Genomic DNA, 27,128 nt, shown 5'->3' with positions numbered 1-27,128 from the left:
TTATTCAACACAAACTTTTAAAGCCAGAAGGGCTTGGGGTGATATATTCCAAGTTCTGAAAGATAACAACTGTCAACCAAGGTTACTTTATCCTGCAAAGTTATCCATTCAAATAGACGGAGAAATAAGGACATTCCATGACAAAAGCAGGTTAAAGGAGTATTTGAAGACAAAACCAGCTCTACAGAAAATACTTGACAGAATCCTCCATGCTGAAGAAAAGGAAAAGCACACATATAAGGAACCTAGAAAAAACAAGCAATACTCAAATACTAGTTAACAGAAGAGAGCACAGGTAGAACCGGAACCACAAAAAAAAAAAAAAAAAAAAAAAGGCAAACATAAATACACACGTTTCAATAATATCTCTTAATATCAACGGCCTCAATGCCCCAACGAAAAGACATAGATTTGCAGACTGGGTTACAAAGCAGGATCCTACAATTTGTTGTCTCCAAGAAACTCACCTTTCTACAAAGGATAGACATTATCTTAGGGTGAAAGGTTGGAAGACGGTGTTTCAGGCAAATGGGCCTAGAAAACAAGCAGGGGTTGCTATCCTAATATCGGACAGGGTAGACTTTAGTCCAATGTTAGTCAAGAAAGATAAGGAAGGTCACTTTATATTGATTAAGGGCACACTCCAACAGGAGGACATTATAATCCTAAACATATATGCACCTAACATGGGGGCTCCCAAATTCGTCAAACAAACACTATTAGAACTAAGGTCACAGATAACACCAAACACAGTGGTGGTGGGTGACTTTTAACACCCCACTCTCATCAATTGACAGGTCATCCCGGGAAAAAAATAAACAGACAGGCATCTGGACTAAATGAGGTCATAGAAAGAATGGGCCTAACAGATATATACAGGACATTTCATCCAAAGGCTGCAGAATATACATTCTTTTCAGCAGCACATGGCACATTCTCTAAAATAGACCATATATTAGGACACAAAGCATCTTAACAAATTCAGGAAAATTGAAATCTATCTGACTACAATGGAATTAAACTACAAATCAGTAGCAAGAAAGGCTGTAGAGCATACACAAAATCATGGAAACTAAACAATACACTACTAAATGATGAATGGGTCAATGAAGAAATCAAGAAGGAAATCAAAAAATTTAGAGTCAAACGATAATGAGAACACAACATATCGAAATCTCTGGGACACAATGAAGGCAGTTCTAAGAGGTAAATTTATAGCCTTAAGTGCCTATATTAAAAAATTAGAAAGGTCGCAAGTAAACCACCTAATGCTTCACCTTAAAGCCTTGGAAAAAGAAGAACAAGGCAAACCATAAAGCAGTAGATGGGAAGAAATAATAAAGATTAGGGCAGAAATTAATGAAATAGAAACAAAAATAACAATCCAAAGAATTAACGAAACAAAGAGTTGGTTCTCTGGAAGGATAAACAAGATTGATAAACCCTTAGCAAATCTGACCAAAAGAAAGAGAGAAGAGACACAAATTAATAAAATCAGAGATGAACAAGGTAACATCACAACCGATTCCAGAGAAATTCAAAAAATCATAGGGGCATGCTATAAAAGCATATACTCTACAAAGTACGAAAATCTGAAAGAAATGGATGATTTCCTTGATTTATATGACCTACCTAAATTAAATCAAGATGAGATTAATCACTTAAATAGACCTATAACAAACATGGAGATCTGAACAGTTATCAATAATCTCCCAACTAAAAAAAGCCCAGACCCAGATGGATTCACTGCTGAATTTTACCAGACCTTCAAGGAAGGGCTAACACCATTGTTTCTTAAGCTTTTCCAGGAATTAGAAAAAGTAAGAATTCTACCAAACTCCTTCTATGAGGCCAGCATCACCCTGATACCAAAACCAGGCAAAGATAGAACAAAAAAAAAAGAAAATTACAGACCAATCTCCCTCATGAACATAGATGCAAAAATTCTCAACAAAATATTGGCAAACAGAATACAAGAGTATATCAAAAAGATCATTCATCCTGACCTAGTATGCTTTATCCTAGAGATGCAGGGATGGTTCAACATATGCAAATCTATAAATGTAATACATTACATAAACGGGTTGAAGGACAAAAATCACATGATCATCTCATTAGACGCAGAGAAAGCATTTGACAAAATCCAACAACCCTTCATGATAAAAGTCCTACAGAGACTGGGAATAGAAGGAACATATCTCAATATAATAAAAGCTATTTATGACAAGCCTACAGGCAACATATTACTAAATGGGGAAAAACTGGAAGCTTTTCCACTAAAGTCAGGAACAAGACAAGGGTGTCCACTGTCCCCACTTTTACTTAACATAGTTTTAGAAGTCTTAGCCATAGCAATAAGGCAAGAAACACACATAAAAGGGATACAAATTGGAAAGGAAGAGATCAAGTTATCATTATTTGCATATGACCTGATTCTATACATAATGGACCCTAAAGACTCTACTAGCAAACTGTTAGAGCTGATCAAAACCTACAGCCATGTAGCAGGATACAAAATAAATACACAGAAGTCAGTAGCCTTCATATATGCTAACAACAAACACACAGAGGATGAAATCAGAGAATCACTCCCATTCACAATTGTATCAAAAAAAATAAAGTACCTTGGAATAAACCTAACCAAGGAAGTAAAGAATCTCTACAATGAGAACTTTAAAACACTCATGAGAGAAATTAAAGAAGACACTAGAAAGTGTCTTCCTGGATTGGAAGAATGAATATTGTGAATATGGCAATCTTACCTAAAGCAATCTACACATTTAATGCAATCCCTATCAAAATTCCAAAGGCTTTCTTCATGGAAATAGAAAAAACAATCCAAAAATTCATTTGGAATCACAAAAAACCTCAAATATCTAAAATTATACTGAGCAATAAAAATAAGGCTCATGGTATCACCATACCTCATTTTAACCTATACTACAGAGCCATAGTAACAAAAACAGCATGGTACTGAAACAAAAACAGACATGTAGATCAGTGGAACAGACAGAGGACCCAAATGTAAGCCCAAGTAGCTATAGCCACCTGATATTCGATAAAAATGTCAAAAATACTCATTGGAAAAGAGATAGCTTCTTCAGCAAATGGTGTTTTGAAAACTGGATATATATCAGAAGAAGGATGAAAATACATTCTTCTCTCTCATCATGCACAAGAATTAAGTCCAAATGGATTAAAGACCTTAATATCAGACCTGAAACTCTGAAACTGCTAGAGGAAAAAGTAGGGGAAACCCTTCAACATATTGGTCTTGGCAAAGACTTTCTGAATACAACCCCAATTGCTCAGGCAATAAAACCACAGATTAATCACTGGGACCTCATGAAACTACAAAGATTTTGCACTGCAAAGGACACGGTGAAAAAAGCAAAGAGGCAACCTACAGAATGGGAAAAAATCTTCGCCAGCTATATATCTGATAGCGGATTAATATCTAGGATATACAAAAGAACTCAAAAAGTTAAATAATAAGGAATCAAGCCGGCCGTGGTGGTGCACGCCTTTAATCCCAGCACTTGGGAGGCAGAGGTAGGAGGATCTCCGAGTGTTAGAGGCCACCCTGAGACTACATAGTGAATTCCAGGTCAGCCTGAGCCAGAGCGAGACCCTACCTCGGAAAAAAAAAAAAAAAAAAGGAATCAAACAAGCCAATCAAAAAATGGGCTATGGAGCTAAATAGAGCATTCTCAAAGGAAGTAATACGAATGGCATATAAGCATCTAAAAAACTGTTCTACGTCACTAGTCATCAGGGAAATGCAGATTAAAACTACATTGAGATTCCATCTCACTCCTGTCAGATTGGCCACCACGATGAAAACAAATGATCATAAATGTTGGCAGGGATGTGGAAAAAGAGGAACCCTTCTACACTGCTGGTGGGAATGCAATCTGGTCCAGGCATTGTGGAAATCAGTGTGGAGGTTCCTAAAACAGCTAAAGATTGATCTACCATATGACCCAGCTATAGCACTCCTAGGCATATATCCAAAGGAGTCATCTCATTTCCTTAGAAGTACGTGCTCTACCATTTTTATTGCTGCTCAATTTTTTTTTTAATTTTTATTAACATTTTCCATGATTATAAAATATATCCCATGGTAATTCCCTCCCTCCCCACCCCCACACTTTCCCGTTTGAAATTCCATTCTCAATCATATTACCTCCCCATTACAATCATTGTAATTACATATATACAATATCAACCTATTAAGTATCCTCCTCCCTTCCTTTCTCCACCCTTTATGTCTCCTTTTCAACTTACTGGCCTCTGCTACTAAGTATTTTCATTCTCACACAGAAGCCCAGTCATCTGTAGCTAGGATCCCCATATGAGAGAGAACATGTGGCGCTTGGCTTTCTGGGCCTGGGTTACCTCACTTAGTATAATCCTTTCCAGGTCCATCCATTTTTCTGCAAATTTCATAACTTCATTTTTCTTTACCGCTGAGTAGAACTCCATTGTATAAATGTACCACATCTTCATTATCCACTCATCTGTTGAGGGACATCTAGGCTGGTTCCATTTCCCAGCTATTATAAATTGAGCTATTGCTGCTCAATTTATAAATTTATAAATTGAGCTATTGCTGCTCAATTTATAAATTTATAAATTGAGCTATTGCTGCTCAATTTATAAATTTATAAATTGAGCTATTGCTGCTCAATTTATAAATTTATAAATTGAGCTATTGCTGCTCAATTTATAAATTTATAAATTGAGCTATTGCTGCTCAATTTATAATAGCTGGGAAATGGAACCACCCTAGATGTCCCTCAACTGATCAGTGGATAATGAAGATGTGGCACATTTATACAATGGAGTTCTACTCAGCGGTAAAGAAAAATGAAGTTATGAAATTTGCAGAAAAATGGATGGACCTGGAAAGGATTATACTAAGTGAGGTAACCCAGGCCCAGAAAGCCAAGCGCCACATGTTCTCTCTCATATGTGGATCCTAGCTACAGATGATTGGGCTTCTGCGTGAGAAGGAAAATACTTGGTAGCAGAGGCCAGTAAGTTAAAAAGGAGACATAAAGGGAAGAGAAAGGAAGGGAAGAAGATACTTAATAGGTTGATATTGTATATATGTAAGTACAATGATTGTAATGGGGAGGTAATATGATGGAGAATGGAATTCCAAAGGGGAAAGTGTGGGGGTGGTGAGGGTGGGAATTACCATGGGATTTTTTTTATAATCATGGAAAATGTTAATAAAATTTTTTTAAAAAAAAAGAAAGAAAAAAACCCAACAAAACAAAACCAAAAAAGCAAACTGTTGTCCACAGCCAAGGTAGAAGGAAAATGAGGCCTGCACACACCCAGGCTCAACCAAATCAACTGGGGGTGGGGCGATGTTCCAAGTCCCTTTGGGTCTGGCTGGGTGGCTTCAGCTTTAGACACCATGCCCAGCCTAGCCTACAAACACTGTCACCTACACACATATATGCATCTGCCCATGGAGTTGACAAGCAATGGGGAATCAGGAACAAAGGATCCAGGAACCCACAGGATACCATTACCTGTGTCACAGCCCCTTGGGCAGCTGGGACCATTGGGGTCCCCTCCCAGCCTTGCACCCTCATGAGCTGAATGTCACCAGGTCACTAGCACACAGAGGTTTTCCTGTTGCCTCATGGGTTTTGAATTTGCCCGCATCCTGCCTTGCTAGGGACATAGGAATCACCAGGCCCACAGGCACTAAGCAGGAGCTTGAGTCACCATGCTCTCTCCTAACAGCCTCAGGCTTTCTTCCCCAGCTTCTGCAGTGAGTGACTGAAGCTAACCAGCCACACCAGAGCCATAGGCACCCCAGGAGACTGGCTGATGTCTGAGGTGTCACATGTATACACAGGAGCTCAGAGAAGCCCAGAGGCTGTGCAATAACTCACAGCTAGGCAGACATGGAAGCAGAGCTAACTCCTGGCTTGAACTTTGAGCAGGAGGCAGGAGGTGTGATAGCCCATGTGGAGCAAGAGAACAATGGGGTTAGCTCAGAGACTATCATGATGGCCTCCAGGTCACACCACACAGGAAGGATGTTGGATGTGGACAGAGGGTATCAGGGTGCCCAAAAGAAGAGCATACTGCAACCTTTCCTTAAAAGGCACTGAGACCACCAGGGAAAGTCATGGGTGGCCCTGACCAGTACAGCAAAGAGACAGACTCAGGTACTCCTGCTCTATCCTGTGCTCTGCAGACTTCTCGGGCCAGCTACTGGCAAGGGCAGGTCCCAAGCTCCACCATGAGCCAAGGTTATTTCTGACAAAGGGGGAAGTTCTATTTTTTGGGAATACCTCTTCTTAGACAGAAGAGTGAATTATGGTGTGTATTTTAAGCACCAAAAAAGGTCTCACTGAGCCAGACAGGGTGGTACAGGACTATAATCCCAACATTCAGGAGGGCAAGGCAGGATCAGGACCTAGTCTCAAAAAACAGATTAGGCACTTGCTTAAAAAGTCTGCCAGTCTGGGGTCAATTCCCCAGTATCAACCTAAAGCCAGATGCACCAAGGTAGCACATACATCTGGAGTTCATTTGCAGTGGCAAGAGGCCCTGCCATGTCCATATATATACTCTGTCTTGAAAACAAATAAAAATATAAAAATAAACAGATTAACAGGAATGTCTCACTGTACCACTTTGCAGAAAGAACTTAAGCAATGCTAATTTTAGCATTCTAGAAGTGGGGTACCCCCTGTAGATCCAGGGGTGACTATTCAACTTATCTTAAAGCAAACACACCCACAGAGAGCAAGGATGTTAATGTCTGGGGCCACATGCCAATACAACTTTTTTTTAAAAAAATAAAGATCACGGTGAAAAAGAAATAGCAGTACAATATAAACTGAAGAGCATTTTAAGAAGTTCCTGTCCTCACAGTCACCAGAGTTTCCAGATGTCCCACACATCTGCAGTCCCAGATGCTCAGGAGGCTAAGGTAGAAAGATTCCTGTAGCCCAGAAGGCGAAGGCTAGAATGGCCTACAAAGCAAGAGATCATCTCTAAGATCTAAGAGATCATCCAGGAAACTGGGCATGGTAGCACATGCCTATCATCCAAGTATTGAAGGAATACCATATATTTAATGCCTCTAGCTTATGTAAGTTTAGATGGAATATAATCAATGTAATATAAGAAATGCAAAGGTGCCCAGGACTTCTGGTGAAGCAATAGATGTCACCTTTCCCTCCTCTCAGACTGCAGTGGGGGAGATTCCTCTGATGGTAGCTAGTAAGAACTCTGTGACTCTGAGCCTGACCCCTTTGGACAATATAAAACTGCCTTATCTCAGGAGGCAGCTGCCTGTACTTAATCTCATTTGACAGAACCCTACACTCGTGGATGTAAATCTCTCCCCTCTCCAAGCAGGGGGGAATTCAGCCAAAGATTGTAATAGCACAACCTGGGTTCAGGGACTCTGTCATGTTTTGGCGTGAGCCAGCAGAAGTCCACATGTGAATAAAGGATCTCTCCCTCTTTCTGAAGTGGATTTTGACTGATTATTCTCATTGATTCATTAATTTCTATTACCATAACTGGTGAATTGGCAGGGAAAGTTGAGTCATGAGAGTCTTGCATGCAAACTCCTGGCCCTTTGAGCCACTGGCATGAGCAGCTGAGTGGCCGTGGGGAATGGAGTCCCAGTGATTTAGAAAGCACGCTTCCTGATGTTTCCAGGGTCCAAACTTGATTGGAGCTCTGCCATACCATGGCACCCAAGCTCCCAACCAGACTTGCAAAAGAAGACTGACAGAGCCACCGGACAAACGGCCTAGGTAGGTCATGGGGGACCATAAGCAGACTGAGATAAGAGCCTGATCAGCTCTAGGGCCATTCTGAGTAGACCTCATGTGTGCATGGGGCCAAAACCATGGCTGACGGGGCACCATGTGTATTCGAAGCTGAGAGGGCTGCTCCGTGTGTATTTGGAGCTGAAAAGGCTATTCCATGTGTATTTGGAGTTGCTCTATGTGTGTACTGAGCTGGAAGGGGGCTCCATGTGTATTGAGAGCTGACAGAGGCCCAATAGAGGGCCAATAAGAGGTATTTACATAGTGATAGTCAGGGAATTCCCATAAGGGCAAGGGAACTCTAATTTAATCTGTGTGAATGTGTGAATGAATGGGCGACTGGACCACTTGCATTAATTCAAATTTGTAGCCTTACAGTTGGGCATCCTTAAGATCCCCACTAAGGCCACAGGATTCGAGTGAGCTCATTCTGTGGTACTGTGGCAAGTGGCATAAGGTCTCATGGAGGGATTGGAATAGTATCCAATCACAAGTTACAAGCTGAACCTGCTACAGCCAAGCACTACTGAAGTTCCTCTGGGACATGGCCAGATGGGCATTTGAATGGCTTCCTTCCAAGGTGGTAACCCCATCCTTTGTCTGTCATATGTCACTGAAACTGGGAGGGAAACACAAGAATGGGGAGGCACTGTGATGCCTCAATGTATGTGTGTATGTAAATGTGTATGACAGCCCTGAACCCATGAGTATGGGGGTAAGGGGGGAAGGCACTGTGATGTCTCCTAGTGTGTGTGTGGGGGGTATGTGCGTATCAGTGCCTGAGGCTGTGAATGATTTTTTGCTCAGGGTCTCTGGCTCCTGAGCAGAGCCTGGAAGACCTGAGATCCCAGGCTGAGGCCTGGCGGACGTATGAGCCTATGAATGGCACAGAGGGTGCTTGAGTCTCTTGGGAAGGTGACGGGGAGACTGGCTTTGGTGCGGCTGTGCCAATGCTACTGTTTTCCTGCTATATCCTGGTCCTTGCTATTTTCCCAGTGCTAGAAATTGATCTAAAAAGTTGGGTGCTGGGGTGGGTCCCAAGCTATGACAGGTTTCCTTGCATACCCAAGGGGAACTTCTTATAGAAATTGTGAAAGAATTTGCTGTAGCTGTTTCAGTACCTTTTGTCTCCCTTGGCCTGTACAAATGGACAGTGGGGGCGCTGGGAGAAGGAGGCAGACTGCAGTGCAGGTCTCATTGCAGGGGGTGGGGGTGGGGGTTAGGCTATCTCACTGTGCTCCCCAAGGTGACAGTCCATCAGAAGTTGTTAAACACTAGGGCTGAAGGGATGTCATTAAAGTTTCTGGGTTGCCAGAGCAGTCAAAGATGGGGGGGGGGGAGAGATGGAGACAAAATTAAATTTTTGGCTTTTTAGTTTTCCTTGGGAGTGGATAATGGGAAGATAAAGCCTTTTTCTTTTGTTTACTAATTGCCTGTTGAGAGAGGATTAAAGCTGTTCCCCCAGGTGGCCTGATAACCCCCAGGTCAGATCTGGCTATCTGTGAGCTTGTAAGTTTTATGGTCCATGGGAGTCAGTGATTCATAAACCCTTCAGTTAGGTTGAAGTCTTATGCTAAGGTGGTAAGGAGTATTCTAAAGCATTGTTCCCCACAGAGACTGGCTGGTACCTTCATGATGCCACTGAGTAAATAAAGGAAGGAAGACCAGAAAAGCAGAGATAAATCTGAAGGGTTAATAGCTTTCCCTGAAAACAAGAGGGAACTAAAGAGTTAATAACTATCCCTAAAACTAGGAGACAATAAAGAAGCCACAGAGGTATTTGGCCTCATTAAGCCTGACATCTTCCCTGATTGATATGAGGCCTGTTCTGAACAAGGACACAAACAGCTACAATTTCCTTATCACCTACACCTGGTACAGTCTGTTTCTTAGGATCCTCCTTATAAGTCTGAATCCCCGCCTGGCTCAGTGCTTAAGCCTTCATCCTGCCAAAACGTTGCTGCCCCTCACTGTTCTTCTCAATGAACAGCCTGTCTGTAGAGATCAAGTCCAGTGTTCTTTCACTTTTCTCTTATACTTTCCTTACAAGATCTTCAGAAGACTTGAGAGGAAAATAAAATGCTATCAAACATCAGCCACATTAGGGTTGATTAGAAAAGGGAAATTGTTACCAAATTTACAACTGGGAAATGTGTTTGAGAGATTCTCTTTCCTTTTAGTATAGTTTCCTTTTGTCCTGGTAGAACATAAAACTGTTTTTATACAGATACATGGACAAAAGGTCATCTTGGATCTGCCAAGTATGGTATCTTTGTTTATTTGCAATTAAACTATTTTAAAGGGACCAAAAGATCCTAACTGGTTTTGTAAATTAAAAACAAAACAAAACTATGAGAATTATAACCCAGAGCAGTAGATGTCTTAGTTGGTCACAAAGATGCCAGGTAATAAACAGAAAGACAGTAAGTAAACTGACTATTCTATGGGACAAATATAGCCCAAGATTATTTGGTTCTGTACAGACAGCAATCAATTCTCCTTAACTGCTGAAGATGAAGTTCAAATAATACAGGTGTAGCCCATAGGAACTTCAGTTTTCGTTCCTTTTTGTAGGCTGGACAGGCACAGAGACTACTCTTCAGAAAAAGGGTGCTTATCAGAGCCACCAAAGAAATAACTGCCTAGATTATAATAAGTATTAGTTCCTATGCCCTGGCTATTACCTTATACATCTTTTCTGTATGTGGCATGATATTTACAGGTGACAAAGACAAATATTATATCCAAGGTCAAAAATGACAATTGCAGGAGAAAGAAATAAGTTTTGTTTATAAAAAGAGATGTTAACTTAGATAAAGCTAATTACAATTAAGAGACTAATAAATAAAAGTGCTTTAGTTGGTACAGGCAAAAGATTTAGAGATATGAAAGGATGTCAAACTAAAAAGACTAAAGGTTTGATTACTTTTATCAAGTTGTATATAACCATGAAATTATGAGCTTTGTATCATTGGACCTAATGTTATCTGTTGAAATGAAATTCCCTATTAAATGGGGTTTTGTCTAATAGGAATGATATAAGATCAGAACAATATATAGAGAGGAATTTATGTATTATATCAAAACAGCCAGTTTGTTCATTGGGAAAACATACAAGTTTGACACTCAGGCATGAATCTAAATGGGGATTATTGAAGGCTTCCCTAGAAAAGATAACATTTAAATTTTTTTTGTTTATTCTTATTTACTTATTTGAGAGCAACAGACAGAGAGAAAGAGGCAGAGAGAGAGACAGAGAGAAATAAAGAGAGAGAACGGGCACGCCAGGGCCTCCAGCCACTGCAAACAAACTCCAGATGCATGCGCCACCTTGTGCATTTGGCTTATGTGGGTCCTGGGGAATGGAGCCTTGAACTGGGGTCCTTAGGCTTCATAGGCAAGCGCTTAACCACTAAGCCATCTCCCCAGCCCCCAAATAATATTTTAAAAGGAAGAAATCTTGTTATGAACAAAATAACATACACTCAGGGATTACTTTTTAAAAAACCATAAATCTAAAGTTCTGTTTGAAAATAACTGTTTTTTTCTTTCTTTTTATTTTTTTGAGGTAGGGCCTTGCTCTAGCTCAGGATGACCTGGAATTCACTACGTAGTCTCAGGGTGGCCTCAATCTCATGGTGATCCTACCTCTGCCTCCCAAGTGCTGGCTTTTCTCTTCTTCTCCCCTTCCTCCTCCTTTTCTTTCTTTCTTTCTTTTTTTTTTTTTTTTTGAGGTAGGGCCTTGCTCTAGCCCAGAATGACCTGTAATTCACTATGTAGTCTCAGGCTGGCCTACAACTCACAGTGTTCCTCCTACCTTAGTCTCCCAAGTACTGGGATTAAAGGCTTGCTCCATCACACCCGGCTAAAAATGACTTTTATAAACATCAATGTATAGCAATATCTAAGAGTAAAATTAATTGACTAACATAAATTTTGGTTATGGGAGTTTAATATTCCCTAATAACAGTACCCTCTAATAATGCAATTTTAACCAGTTCAATATCTTTTAATTTAGAGGCATCTGGGACCAGTCCTGTGGTTAGATAAAAATGGTTCTTTTCTAATGTTAATAAAGTTGGGTCAGTCTTTGCCTTTGAGCCTAACTGGTATCTTTATATCATCCCCTTGAATAGTTAGAACCCATAATAATTTGGAGAATGGATGTTAACTCAATCTCGCTTCTTTATACTGGAAATGGATAATAAGGAGTTATAAAATCTTTACTCCTTTTTTTTTGCAAGCGCTTTTCCTCACTCTAATCATGTGGCTTCTCAGTTTTGCAGCGATCCCCCCCACTGCAATGTAAAATTATTGCTGCTTTAAAAATGGTGGCCAACACAGCAGGAATCAGATTTAATAGGCAAATTAGCAACCCCCCCATATCAGCTCATCTGAAGCATGTCACTAAACCGGTGACTGAGTGTGCCACAAGGTCCACAGCCAGTGAATAAGGTCAGTCGTTATTCTTTGAGGACTCTAGCACACTAAGGCAATCACCAGTACCCAAGCGTGACTCTAGCCTCGACAAAATCTTTACTCTTATGAGCTAGGCCTTGGACAAAGCTAAGAGGAAACCCAGAAAGTCAGCTATAATTAAAAACAACTTTTACATTGGTGGGTGACGGCATTGGGGTTTTAGCTTTGCAGCATAAAAGACATAAACCTATAAAGTAATACGTAATGTGTCCTGTTAGCAAAATTTATAGATTGATCTGATCCTAAGAAATGTTTCAAGAATGTCTTATAAATGTTTATATATAATGTAGAATTAAATTACAGAGGTCAATGATCATAACAAGAAAAATAATACACTGACTTTGGAAAACTGGTGAAAATAAAATATGCAAAGTACTGCTTCCAAAAACAACAACTGGGGCTGGGCATGGTGGCACGCACCTTTAATCTCAGAACTCAGGAGGCAGAGGTAGGAGGAACACCATGAGTTCGAGGCCACCCTGAGACTATATAGTGAATTCCAGGTCAGCCTGGGCTAGAGTGAGTCCCTACCTCGAATATATATATATATATATACACATGTATATATACATATTCGTACACATACATACATACATATGTATGTATGTATGTGTACGTATACGTATACGTATACGTATATGTATATGTATATATATATATGGACTTTCGGGCAGGATGGCGGCATACTAGCCACACCAAAGCAGTCTGGGGAGGGAAATAAACAGAAACACAGCAAAACACACTCTTCAACTGAGAAGTGAAAGTGTATAAGTTATTATTAACCAAAGCAGAGAAGCAGGAGAGACCAAGATCTTCCAGAAAGGGGCCCTGATTCATGAGCCTGCCTGCCCAGCAGTGCAGAGCTGCAGGAGCAGAGACAAAGTGAGGGGATTTTCCACTCATGTAAGCCTCCTTGCAAAGTCAAGAAACCTGAAGGAGAAGAAAGCAGGGGCCAGCTGAGTGGCCGCTGAAGGATATACAAACAGGACCGGCCAAGCAACTCTGGTACAACTGTGAGTACCCCGCAAAGTCTCCCATCCCCCAACCATCAGGACTGTGAATGTCCAGAGAACTCGTTCACCTATGGCCGCCAGTGGCCACTGGGCACTGAAAGAGATCAAGGTGAGCCACTCAGCCTTGGTGAGACTGGAATCCATCCCAAAAGGTTAAGAGGGCCTACTTATATAAAGCCAAATACACAGGAGTGCATTGGAAGTGCTAATCTCTTTCCATGTCAGGAAAGGTTATGTATTACATCTGAAAACATTCTTGGTTGACTTTACCCTTCTCAAATAAGCTGTATTTCGGTGTTGACTAATGTTGACTTTGACATTTCCTGATTTTTAGGGCCTTTTCTGTCATTATTGGGGGCAGGGACTGACTGGCCCCAGGCTGACTTGGAACCCCTTTCAGACTAGAAATCTCAACCTCCTAGTTGATAGGATTAAGGGTATGGGGCAACACACACCCTTACAGACTTTGGCTTTACTAGATTATCTGTTTCATCTAATCCTCATGCTTGTATAAATACTCTGTGTTGGTTTTGACTGAATGTGTATTGCTCAGTTCAATTTTAGAATTTGCCAGTAATTTGCTTCACCCAGTCTACTACAATACACGAATAGCATGCAAATTCAACTTGTAGGGTCACTTGTGCTGTTTCTGTTAGAGTATAACAGCTACACCTGGCACCTTAAAACTCCTACACTGAAGATATATAAAGTCGTATTTACACAGTGAAGAATGCTACAGATAATTAGAAAACACTAACATCAAATTAACTCAAGATGCAAAAAGCTCTACATTATAATACAAGACACATAAAACAGTCAAGGCAATACAATCCCACCAAAAATTATAAATCCATCAGAAATGATCTCCAGTGAGACAGATTTAGATGAAATGCCTGACAAAGCTTTCAAAACAAAGTGATTGTATCTATGTTCAAAGAAATCAAAGAAGAAAACCAACTACTGAAGGAGAACACAGGAAACCAACACAATGAAATAAGGTGGTCAAAGCTGGGCATGGTGGTGCACACTTTCAATTCCAGCACTTGGGAGGCAGAGGTAGAACGATCGCCGTTGAGTTTGAGGCCACCCTCAGACTACATGGTTAATTCCAGGTCAGCCTGGACCACAGTGAGACCCTACCTTGAAAAACCAAGGAGAAAAAAGAAATAAGGAGGTCAAAACAAAACATGAATAAGAAAATAGAAATAATGAAAAAATACCAGTTAGAAATACTAGAAATTAAAAACACAGTAAGTCAAATAGAAAACTCTATAGAAAGTCTCACCAGTAGAATGGATCAAGGAGAGGACAGAATATCTAAACTAGAAGACCAGGCAGAAGATCAAATACAGGACAACAAAGAGAACACAAACTAATAGGAAGGCATTAAAGGGAATTTCGAACTTCAGGACACTATGAAGAAAGAGATCAAACTTAAGAATTCAGGACATAGTAGAAGGAGAAGAAATTCACTCCAAAGGCATAACAGGTATTTTCAACAAAATCATAGAAGAAAACTCCCAACAAGGGAAAGTGATGTCAATACACATATAGGAAGCCTATGGAATGCCAGATAGACAAAATCAGTAAAGAACTTCTCACTATCATAATTGGACTACAAAATACACAAACCAAAAATATATATTGAAAGCAGTTAGACAGAAAAGTCAAGTCACATACAAAGGCAAATCCATCAGGATTACAGCAGATTACTCAACACAATCTTTAAAAACCAGAAGGGCTTAGAATGATGTATTTCAAGTTCTGAAAGTTAACAACTGTCAATGAGGATTACTTTATCCTGCAAAGCTATCCATCCAAGTAGATGGAAAAATAAAGACACTCCACAACAAAAGCAGGCTAAAGGACTATTTGAAGACAAAACCAGAAAATTTTCTACAAAAAATATTTGACAGGATCCTCCATGCTGAAGGGAAAGAAAAGCACACACAAAAGGAACCTGGAAAAAAAAAAAGCGTACTCAAATACTAATTAATACAAAAGAACAAAGGTAAAACCAGAAGAGCTATAAAACAAGAAAAATGACAACAATAAATGCACACCTTTCAATAATATCTCTTAATATCAACGGCTTCAATGTTCCAACCAAAAGACAAAGTTTGCAGACTGGGTTAAAAACCAGGATCCTTCAATTTGCTGCCTCCAAAAAACTCACTTTTCTGCAAAAGATGGACACTATCTTAGGGTGAAAAGTTGGAAAATGGTGTTTCAAGCAAATGGGCCTAGAAAACAAGCAGGTGTAGCTATTGTAATATCAGACAGGGTACACTTCATACCAACATTAGTTAGGATAGATAAAGATGGTCACTTTATCTTGATTAAAGGCACTTTCCAATAGGAAGACATTACAATCCTAAACATAAGTGCATCTAACATGGGGGCTCTGAAGTTCATCAAGCAAACACTATTAGAACTAAGTCACATATAATACCAAACACAGTTGTAATGGGTGACTTCAACACCCTAGTCTCATCAATTGACAGGTCATCCTGGCAAAAAATAAACAGAGATACATCTGGATTAAATGAGGTCATAGGACAAATGGACCTAACATATTATCTACAGGACATTTCACCCAAATGCTGCAGAATACAGACTCTTTTCAGCAGCATATAGAACTTTCTCTAAAATAGACCATATATTAGGACACAAAGCAAATCTTAACAAATATAGGAAAGCTGAAATAATTCCTTGCATTCTATCTGACTACAGTGACATCAAACTACAAATCAATAGCAAGAAAAGCCATAGAGCATAGACAAAATCATGGAAACTAAACAATACATAGTAAGTGATGATTGGGTCAATAAAGAACTCAAGAAGGAAATCAAAACATTCATAGAATCAAATAACAATGAGAACACAATATGCCAAAACCTTTGGAACACAATGAAGGCAGTACTAAGAGGTAAATGTATAGCTTTAAATGCCTATATTAAGAAATTAGAAAGGTCGCAATAAGCAACTTAATGCTTCACATTAAGGCCTTGGAAAAAGGCGGCAGCAAACCAAAAATCAGTAGATGGGGAAAAATAATAAAGATTAGGGCATAAATTAATGAAATAGAAACCAAAATAACAATCCAAAGAATCAATAAAAACAAAGAGTTGGTTCTTTGAAAGGATAAACAAGATTGATAAACACTTAGCATATCTGACCAAGAAATAGAGAAACAACACAAATTAATAAAATTAGAGATGAAAAAGGCAACACAACAGATAACAGAGAAATTCCAAAAAAATCATAGGGACATACTATAAGAACGTATATTCCACTAAGTTTGAAAATCCAAAAGAAATGGATGATTTCCCTGATTTATAAGGCCTACCAAAATTATATCAAAATGAGATTAACCACTTAAATAGAACTATAACAAGTATGGAGATCCAAGCAGTTATCCAAAATCTCCCAACTAAAAAAAGTCCAGGCCCAGATGGATTCACTGGTGAATTTTACCAGACCTTCATGGAAGAACTAACACCAATGCTTCTCAAACTTTCCCAGAAAATAACTTTTAAATAAAAACTTGATAAGAGGCAAGTACATTAAAATGCAGCTTAACATTTGGAGACATTTATAATTAATCAATTTTAATAGAAGGATAACAGATATTAAAGTGGTTTTAAAAGGGACTGGAGAGATGGCTTAACAGTTAAGGTGCTTGCCTGCAAAGCCAAAGGACCACAGTTCAACTCTCCAGGACCCACGTAAGCCAGATGCACAAGGGGGCACATGTATCTGGAGTTTGTTTGCAGTGGATGGAGGCCCTGGTGTACCCATTCTCTCTCTCCCTCCCTTTCTCTCTCTCTCAAATAAATAAATATATTTTTAAAAAGGTTGTTAAAGATAATTAAAAGGTAATATCTTGATGTTTCTGTCTAAAATAATACATATTTGGTAACCAGTTATGTCATGGTATACAGGTTATAATTGTGATTGCCATGCCTCACAAGATGTCAAGGTTAAGACTTTAATGTACTAATGTTAACCTGTGCTTGGTAATGTTTGTAACTCAACCAAATTAGCTATGTTCCTATGTCAACCTTTTAACTACTAAAAAAAACCAAAAAACTGAGCCTTAACATCAAGGTTTACTCATTAGTATTTAATCTTCTCCTAGAAGATTAATATATGTAAAGATACTGTAACTATGAGATGTTCCTGTCTTGCTCATGCTGGTTCTGCTAGGTGGTCATTGCTGAAGTTATAAGTCTTATAAAAATGATTTAGTTATTGTGAACTGTCATAAGTCAAGTCATAAAATCGCCCAGTGGTACTTACTTACAAGATTAATTTGTGTTTGTTGGAATGTCTGTGATATATTTAAAATTCAAACTAGTTTGGCTCAACAATGACTAGGTTCTGCTTTATTCTTAAGCTATGTGTAATCAGTGTCAGTCAAGGTTTTATTTAAATAGTTGTTTCATTCCTGGTCTCTTAAGTTCATTGCTTATAGATATACTGATACTTAAGACATGTTCCCTGCTCTAGGACACAGCCTCATGTCCAAACGATCTTTATTGATGAAAAAATTCTTAAAGTCTGCTGTTCTGCTTCCAGTTTCAGTAAGGTTGTTTTCAAACAGACACCAAGTTTTGTACTAACTTGTCTTTTTCTAACATGTAAGTTCTAGATCCAATCAATTGATTTAAAGTTTTTGGTAAACAAATCTTTTCAGTGGCAAACAAATCTTTTCAGGGCTACTAACATATTCTGCCTGTACTTATAACTGACAGATACTTAAAAGATAAAATATGTATGCTTTCTATATTCCAGTATAGTTTATTGTCACCTGACAACTAAACTTAAATATTAATCAGAATGACTTAAGCTTTTGTGTTATTCTCTAGCCAGGTCTGCCTTATTAACTAGATATGTTCCTCAGATCTTTATGCAGATTTGTTTTGCTAATCAGGTTGTATAGTTTCTCTGAGTGATTAATAACGTATGTAGGAGCCAAAGTTAACTGGAAACATCGAAGTTAAGATGATAACCAATATTTTGCTTCCTACTCCCAATTCAAAAGGCCACAGGAGACAACAAGCCACTTCTAACCTCTACCCTCAGGTAAGTTACCTGTTTTCTTGGTCAGAGAGGACATGGAAAACCGGAGACCAGAAAACAGACTCCAAGTCAGTGTATCTGCAGAAGGAGAGTCACTACTGATGTTTCTGAAGGAAGCCACGTGGTCAGTGTGGCCTTGACTCATCCCGGCAGATGACACAACAGTGAGAGTCCTAGAGCTCCTCACAGGTCCCTGAGATTCTCCTACAGCCATAACTGACCTCTAAAGTACAATGCATTGTTAATCATAGCTGCTGTATGGTCTTAAACACCCAGTAAGAGAATACAACCACAAAATGTTACAATATAAATGGAAGTTCAGACGAATAGGTTCCTTTGTCTAATGTTGGCTTACATTACTAAGCTCTTATGTTAACTTACACCTTCTTCTGCCTATGTCTGGCTCTGTTTAATTAGCCACTGTTTGCCTTCAAATTAAAAAAAAAAAAGTTAAAAAGGGAAAATGAAGGAAATAAAATGCCTAAGGGTAAAATTCACCCAGGGAAGGTGCAATGAGTAAGAATACAAATTCTTTAAAATGAGATAACTTAAGAAGAAAAAAAAAAATCTGATGTAACCTGATCTACACTGATGGCTCAGGATGGGATGTTTGACCAGGCTGGGAGCCCAATTGGAGGGGTAAAATAGACAATCCAAAGGTTGTCCTTACTGGTTATGTTTACTTAGTGGTTATCAATTTGTATTGGTCCAGTCTCTCCTTGTTATGCTTCATTATAAGGAAAATGCTTACTTTGGTATCATGTATTAAAATATGTAGCTTGTTTTGATTTTACAGGATTCATAGTTATCAAACAGTCCTAAATCTCAGATAAGGCTTGAAGCTTTAGAACTATCTTAAAGTCGGTAAAAGGTTATAGGGACTTATAAAGCTAGTCTAAATACAGTTTACATTATGAGAAGTCATGAGTCTATGAAAAAAAATTAATGGTTTGAATAAAATCAACCTAAATCTTGTCTCCAATGGATACAGCCCCACCAAGGAAAAAGGTATGTTTGGAACAAATCTGTAGCTTAACCCTAATATTTAAAATTATTAGTGATGCTGGTTATTTGATGATGTTCCCTAGGAATCTATAACACAAGGAGAGTCATTTACTCCTAGGAAACTGGACACACACCCCCACCAGCCAGGAGATAGGATCTAAATAAAAGACTGAAAGGAGGAGGGCTGGAGAATTGGCTCAGTGATTAAGGTACTTGCCTGTGAAGCCTAAGGACCCAGGTTCAATTCCCCAGTACCCACATAAGCCAGATGCACAAGGTGGCACATGCATCTGGAGTTCATTTGCAGTGGCTAGAGGCCCTGGCATACCCATTCTCTTACTCTGCATCTACCTCTTCCTCTCCTTCTCTCTCAAAAAAAAAAAAAAGAAAAAGAAAAAAAAAGCACCCCTTCAGCCAAGTTAGACTGCGCCCCCATAGTGTAATACATCGCTCGAACTGCTATTCAAGTTACAGGTACTACTCTGTGGATTTAAAATCACTCAGGTAAAGAAGGCCTACACAGCTCAAGGGAGCTTATCTTGGATGACACAACAGTGTCCAGACCAGCCACTCTGACTCACCCTGTGGAAGTGCCAGAAGCACTTCAAAAATCTGTAGCTCTGCCCTGACCACACCCGGAAGCTGGTCAGTCTATGCACAGCTGAAGCTTGAGGATCTACATGACCGCACCAATCACACAACCAGGAGCTGACTGGCCCATGTATGCTGGAAGCTTGATGAAATTTACGAGAGATACCTCTGGACCATCATCATGATGTCACTCCATTCAATTAGGTCTAGCAGTGATACTGTTGTTGGTATTCTCAATGGGGATGGGGACAATGGTCCCATGAGGTTAAAACTTGGGGAACACATAGCTATAGCCCTATTCTGCATAATGATAGGATACACGATTGGAGGGGGCTATCTGTTTTTTGTAACAGTCTGTGCTATATCAAGCCATACAGTACTGGGAAGCACCCGGGAGTAGGAACTAAAAGTGGAAGAAAAAAAAAATAGGAGTCTCTAATCACTTTTTTTTAAAAAAGAATATGGTCTCACTCTAGCTCAGGCTGACCTGGAATTCAGTATGTAGTCTCAAGGTGGCCTTGAACTCACAATCAGCCTTCTACCTCTGCCTCCACCACCACGCCTGACTCTAATCACTTTTAATATATCTTGCCTGCTAAATTCATGGATAATGTACACCAAATAGCCAAGTCATTGACAGACCTATGAAAGCAGCTTAATTCCCTGGCTTGATACGGTTATACAGAACCAGAGAGGCCTGAATCTGCTTACAGCTGATAAAGGAGGATTATGCTTATTTTCATTAAGGAATGCTGCCTTATACAAATAAATCTGGAATTACTACAAATAGAGTCCAGAGGTTTAAAGAAAGCATGGCTAAAGAAGAGAAAATTAAACTCCTGGCTGTTGTGGGGCAGCTATTGGTCATGGGCTAACTGGTCTATGCACCTGACCAGACCACTACAAAAATCTTCTTAGAATTATTATTTGGGCCTGGCATCTTGGACCTTCTAAGTAGACTTACCACCACTAGATGCTCTCAGTCCAAGGGCTTATTATAGTCCAATGAAACAAGACTCAGATTTATAAAAAGTTGAAGTCTTTTATATAAAATTGACAAGACTTCAGAAGATGGAATATATAATCATTGTAACTATAAGAAATGTAAATGTACCCAGGACTTTCAGTGAATTGATAGATGTCCTATTTCCCTCCTCTGAAACTGCAACAAGGGAGATTCCTCTGATTGTAGCTAATAAGAATTCTGTGACTCTGAGCCTGACTCCTTTGGACAATATATAACTACAATACAGATGCTCTACTGTTGATCTACATCCAAACCCTCACTGGGAGATTATAGGCAGGTGCTCTACTGCCAAGGCATGCCTCCTAACCTCCCCCTGAGGGAATCTAAAATGAATACCAGAGTTCAGAACCTCAAAATCCACATAAAGGAGAATGTTGTAGCTTAATCATCTGAAATCCCAGTGTGCCTATGGTAGGAAGGGAGGTGGAAACTGGATAATCCTCCTGAAGCTTACAGCCAGTTAGCCTGGTAAAGGTAGCAGTGAATGAGAAGAGGTAGATGGTAAGGACTGATACCTCATTTTGCCCTCTGACCTCTGTGCAAGTCTGTGCACACAACCTAAAATTTAAAATGTTTATTAAGAAAAAGGAAGGTATAAGACCATCATAATAGGAGGAAATGATGATGACATCAAAATAAAAGAGAGACTGATTGAGAGGGGGAGGGAAGATGAGGGAGAATGAAACTTCAAAGGGGAAAGTGAGGGGAGGGAGGGCATTACCATGGGATATTGTTTACAATCATGGAAGTTGGTAATTTTTAAAAAAAAAAGCACAAAAAAAGAAAGAGAAAGCCGGGCGTGGTGGCGCACGCCTTTAATCCCAGCACTCGGGAGGCAGAGGTAGGAGGATTGCCTTGAGTTCGAGGCCACCCTGAGACTCCATAGTGAATTCCAGGTCAGCCTGGGCTACAGTGAGACCCTACCTTGAAAAACCAAAAAAAAAAAAAAAAAAAAAAAAAAAGAAAAGAAATAGAAAAAAAAAAGGAAAAGGGGGGAAAAAAGGAAGGTAGCAAGCCATGTGGCAGCTTGCAGAGCATCTGTTCCTGCTACCTTCATGTTCAGAGCAAATCCTATAAAGGAAAGGTCCGGTGAAATTGCTATGACCTCACACTTTGTCATTCTTCTCCACTTCCCCTTTCTGGTGACAGTGCTATCTCCAGTAACCACTGGTCATACCCTTCACTTCTGGGCATTTGCTGTCACCATATCCTATAAAATATCTCTAAAAGATGTGTGGTTCAAGGCTACTGTGACCCCACTCCAAGGCCAGAAAGACCTCAACTGTTGATGGTGGAGTTTAGAGCTGAGATAGGTTTGAGCTGAGGAGCCAGGCCAATGCCCAAGGCATCTATGACATGCTCACTTTTACAGGATTCTGGAGTAAGTAGTCATCCCTCAGTATCTTGAGGGAATTGGTTCCAGGACCCCTGGGAGACCAAAATCAGCAGCTACTCTGCAAGACCCAGTGTTTACACAGAACCTGAACACAGCCTTCACAAACCTTAGAACCTCCTTCTCAGTGACTTAGAAGGCCTGGGGCACTGGGTGTAGTGGTAAAAACCTTCAGGATCACTGTGAGTTTGAGGTCCAGGTCAGCCTGGGCTAGAGTGAGATCCTGCCTCGAAAAAGTAAAAATAGAAATAAGAAAGCCTGAAGCACCGTAATTGCTGTGTGTATGTTTGTATGTTTTTATTTTGTTGTTGTTGTTGTTTGTTTGTTTTTGTATTACACTGCTTAGGGAACACTGGGTATTAGAGCTTGAATCTGGAATGCCCTCCTGAGGACATACGTGTTGAAGACTTGGTCCTGGGTTGGGGAGCTGGCTCAGCAGTTAAAGAAGCTTGATTGCAAAGCCTGCAGGCCCAGGTTTGATTCCCTAGTACCCACAAAGTGATGCTACAAAGTCTTCAGGAGCATTAAGTCATCTCTCACACACAAATAATTCAGCAAAATATTATACAGAGACAGAGAAGGTTGGACAATAATCATGTCCAAAATGACTGCATCACTAGGGCCCTGATTTCACCAGCAAATGAATGCACGGATGCGTTCCTAACAGTGGACTACTGAGGGTAAACTCTAGAAGGTGAGGTCAATTCAGAAGATGAAAACCTCCTAGGCACGGTGCTACTTCCTGTCGTCCCAGTACTCGGGAGCAGAGGCAGAGAAACCTCCTAGGCACGGTGCTACTTCCTGTCGTCCCAGTACTCGGGAGGCCGAGACAGGAGGACTACGAATTCCAGGTCAGCCTTTACTACACAGCAAGACCTGGTCTCCAAAACAAACAAAAATGTATCCCTCGGGATAACAGTATGGAGGAAAGAACAAAATTCATGGCACAGAGAATGAGTGCTAACTTTGTTAGACTGCTAACTCCTACAGTAAACCCCTAATCAAGGGGTCTTTGCATAAGGGTCTTGCCTTACCCTCAGTGGGCAGCTGTAACCAAGACAGTACCAAATCCTATGTGTATCAAGGTCTTTCTAAGTGGAAACACACTATGACATCAGGTTTACTAATAAGAATAGCACCAAAGCCAAAACTTACTAGTTTTGGAATTTTCCATTACTATTTTCTTTCTGTTGTGCATGTATGTGGTTTATATATGCATGAGTGTCAGTATCTGTGTGGGCACATGTGTCAATGTTGGGTGTCTTCCTCATTCTTCCCCACCCCTTTCGAGGTAGGGTCTCTCTCTAGCCCAAGCTGACCTGGAATTCACTATGTAGTCTCAGATCTTGAACTCACAGTGATCCTACCTCTGCCTTCCCAGTGCTGGATTTAAAGCCATGCATGTGCCACCACATCTGGTACCACCTTCTTTTTGGAAACAAGGTCTCTCATCTGAAGTCACTGATTCAGCTAGACTAGCCAGTCAGCCCAAAGCTCCTCCTCAGGGCTAGGATTGTAGACACGGCAGTGCATCCAGCTTTTCTGTGGGCACTATGGATCCAAACTCAGGTCTCCGTGGTCCATGGCAAGTACTTTACCAACCGAGCCATCTTCCCACCCTCCTCTACTTAATCTTTTCAAACTGCAGATCATCACGGGTAATTGAAAGCCGAAATCAAGACCATGGAGGAGAGAAGATGACTACCCACTCATCCACAAGACAGTCTTCAGTGGGCTGTGGCTATGGCTCAGTGGATAGAGTGCTTGCCTAGCATGTCTGAAGCCCTGGGTTCCATCCCCATCACTACATAAACTGGGTGTGCTGATAATTGCCTGTCATCCCAACACTCAGGAAGTAGAGATATTAGGATCAGGGATTCAAGGCCATACTCAGCTACACAGCAAGTTTGAGGCTACTTGAGCTACAGAAGACCCTGTTATCAAAACAAAAAGGAAATCCACAGGGTTTTCACTTCTAAGTAGTGGGTGTCCTAAATGTAATTCTGGGCATCAAACCTTTTTTTTTCTGGACAGAAGAGGGGTCACTGGCACCATAAAACAGTACTAATAATTACAGTAAATTAACAAATACAGTAGTCCATGTTGCTCAAAATCAACTGTTAAGACCAGACTTGGGTAAAACTTCAAATGCAGCAATCTCTGGTCCTTAGCAACGCAAGGACCTTTCTGCTGTAGACAGTGATGGGTTGGCAGGGGTCGGGCTGGCCAGAGGGGAACAGGTTGCACTGGTCACCTCCTGATTTTCCCACAAAGGTGCCAATCTAGCCACAATGATGTGTAACTGTAGCAGCACATCACAGCCAGAAAAGAGAACAACATGAGTACACTTAGTTGAAGGACACTGATAACATTTAGACATTACCTGCAAATAGCTGGTCTGAAGTGAGAGGTTCCTACAAGGGCCACTGCACTCCTCAGGGATGCTACTAACATCTGGAAATGCAGGAGTGTGACTAGCATCTAGCAGGCAGAGACTGCAACAGGGCATCAGAGCATCAACAGTGTGGAAGAGGGAGTATGGGTTAGACTAGGAAGGGTGACCTTGCCTGCTGAGTGTCCTGTGTTTGGAGGAGGTGTCTTCATATTCTTGGCCCCTATGTGACTTGCCTGCCTGGCTCCCTCCTGCTGGCCACCAGCTCCTCCTTGAGGCTGCTCTGCTTGTCCAGTTCAGTGGTTCCCCATAAGCCACTTCTCCCTATTTTGGTGCACATACCCTGGGGAGAAAAGCAGCCACAAATTCCAGTTCTTGCTCCCCTGGCCACCTTCCTTTCTAAGGTATACCACATCAATCTGTCCCTTGAGGGCTCAGTAACCCAGGGCCTGGCCCTGCTCTACCTACTTGATCTATGTTCCCCTCCCTCTCCTACGGGCTGCAGACCCTGACATTCGCATTGAGACTGATCAAGTGGCCTAGTCTCTAGACATAAGCAGGGTGGGACAGAGTTTTCTAAAAGCCCCAATTCTGTCCCCACAGTGATATGTCCATCCCACTACCCCAAGGCCAAAACAGCTATGCCCCAGGTGGACATCTGGTGACCCCTGTACTTCCAGCACATTCTCCTCAGCCCTGGACATGTTAGGCCTCTCAGTGTCCCAGCTGGCTGCCTGCTAATGTCCTGACCTTCCTTCCTCCTGGCTGACCACAAGATAAACACTCTTTGGCACTCACACTCCACAATACTTCTTCAATCACAAAGGACATAACCAGGCACATGGAGGGCTTTGGCCATGAAACAGACAGATGGAATATGGAATAAAAGCTCCCAGGCTGCAGCTGGGTCACTGTGGCAGCCTGGCCCTTCCTGCACACACTCTAACCTCCTTTCCTGGCCGAGTCACCCTATACTTCTCCCTCTGAGCCATGACCCATACAGAGCTGCCTATCTCTGGCTCAGGCCTTGAAGGATCTTTTCAAGGCCTGAGTTTCACGGTCCCCTTGCTCCTCCTGGAAGACTTGCGGCCTCAATGACTGGCAGGAAAAGGGCGGGTACTCCAGCTTACTCCCTGGCTCTGTTAGGCTGGGCCATGCAACCAGATACCTTCTAAATAGATCACTTGGGTCACAGGGGACTTTGAGCTACCAGTGCTCAGTTCTGGCTTGAGAAGTCATTCAATGGGACTCCCGTAGCCATCTGTGGCTCCTGCCTTGGCTCTGCAAAAACCAGGCCTTGCTCAAATATCAGCCTTCACTTTGAGTCTGGGCTGGCTTCTGAGAGCCCTTCTCTTGCCAGGATTTGATACTTCTATTCAGGCAGCACAACAGCTATGGTGCTGCCTGCTTCTGGAGCCCCAACCTGCTTGTGAGGCAAGCCAAAGCCACACATCTCTTGGCAGGCCAAGCTGGCACTGTGGATGCATGTCCCAAGGTGTTCACCATTCCCCCTCCTGCCCCTGGTCCTGCCCAGGGAAATTTCAGTGGCTCCTGCCCCCAAGCCATCCATGGCAGGCATGGCTCTCCTCATCCATGAGGGCAAAAGGGATCATCTTCATGTGAATGACCCCAACCTCATGATACTGCTCTGGCAAGGAATGCTAAACAGTGGAGATTTGTTTAGGGAAAAAAAAGGAGCCTGGACCCCAGAGAAACCTAACCAGACAATCAGCCATGTCAAGAAAGAACTCTTAACAGAGCTAGAGAGTAGAGAAAAACATGGTCTGCCCCCAGAACAGACTATTACTGAGCTGTGAAAAGGAACAGAGCATTAACACACACTAAAGTATAGATGGACCCTGAAAACATGATTCTGAGTGACAAAAGTGACACAAAAGGCCACATGGTATCTGACCACATTCATATGCTAGCTCCACAACAGACAAATCCAGAGATCAAGGGCTTCCAGGGGCTGTGGAAAGGGACTAAGCAGTGACTCCTGATGGACAGGGGTCTTCTTTGGGGGCAATGGATTATTCTGGCACTAGACAGAAGGTGATGGCTCTACAAGGTCTTAAATGCACCAAATGTCATTGTATTCACCTGTTTTATGATGGGCTGACTTTATAAAGTGAAAAGATTTAGCTCACAGTTTGAAGCTTAAGACCAGTGTTGGCCCTGTAAGCTATACCACATCATTACAGGGTGCACATGACACGAGTGTACATGTGAGCAAGTAAATGCACTGGCAAGCCTGAGGCTAGAGAAGAGACTGGGGTCCCACAACCCCTTCTCAGGCCAACATTATCACCTTGGGGCAAATCTC

The 27,128-nt window shown here is 41.1% G+C and overlaps 1 protein-coding gene and 1 non-coding gene across 16 annotated transcripts in view; both read right to left on the bottom strand.

Annotated features, from left to right (window-relative positions):
* Myo9b (myosin IXB) overlaps nt 1–27,128 on the bottom strand; it is a 153,745-nt gene that overhangs the window by 83,557 nt on the left and 43,060 nt on the right. The gene's annotated exons all lie outside the window — the stretch shown is intronic.
* LOC123457820 lies at nt 12,217–12,346 on the bottom strand. Its single transcript, XR_006635183.1, has one exon. It is a non-coding gene; the product is annotated as a small nucleolar RNA SNORA3/SNORA45 family (small nucleolar RNA).

Source organism: Jaculus jaculus, chromosome 1 (assembly GCF_020740685.1).
Source record: "Jaculus jaculus isolate mJacJac1 chromosome 1, mJacJac1.mat.Y.cur, whole genome shotgun sequence".
NCBI classification, from domain to species: domain Eukaryota; kingdom Metazoa; phylum Chordata; class Mammalia; order Rodentia; family Dipodidae; genus Jaculus; species Jaculus jaculus.
The sequence above is the reverse complement of the archived record's forward strand: the minus strand, read 5'-3'. Positions and strand labels throughout refer to the sequence as shown.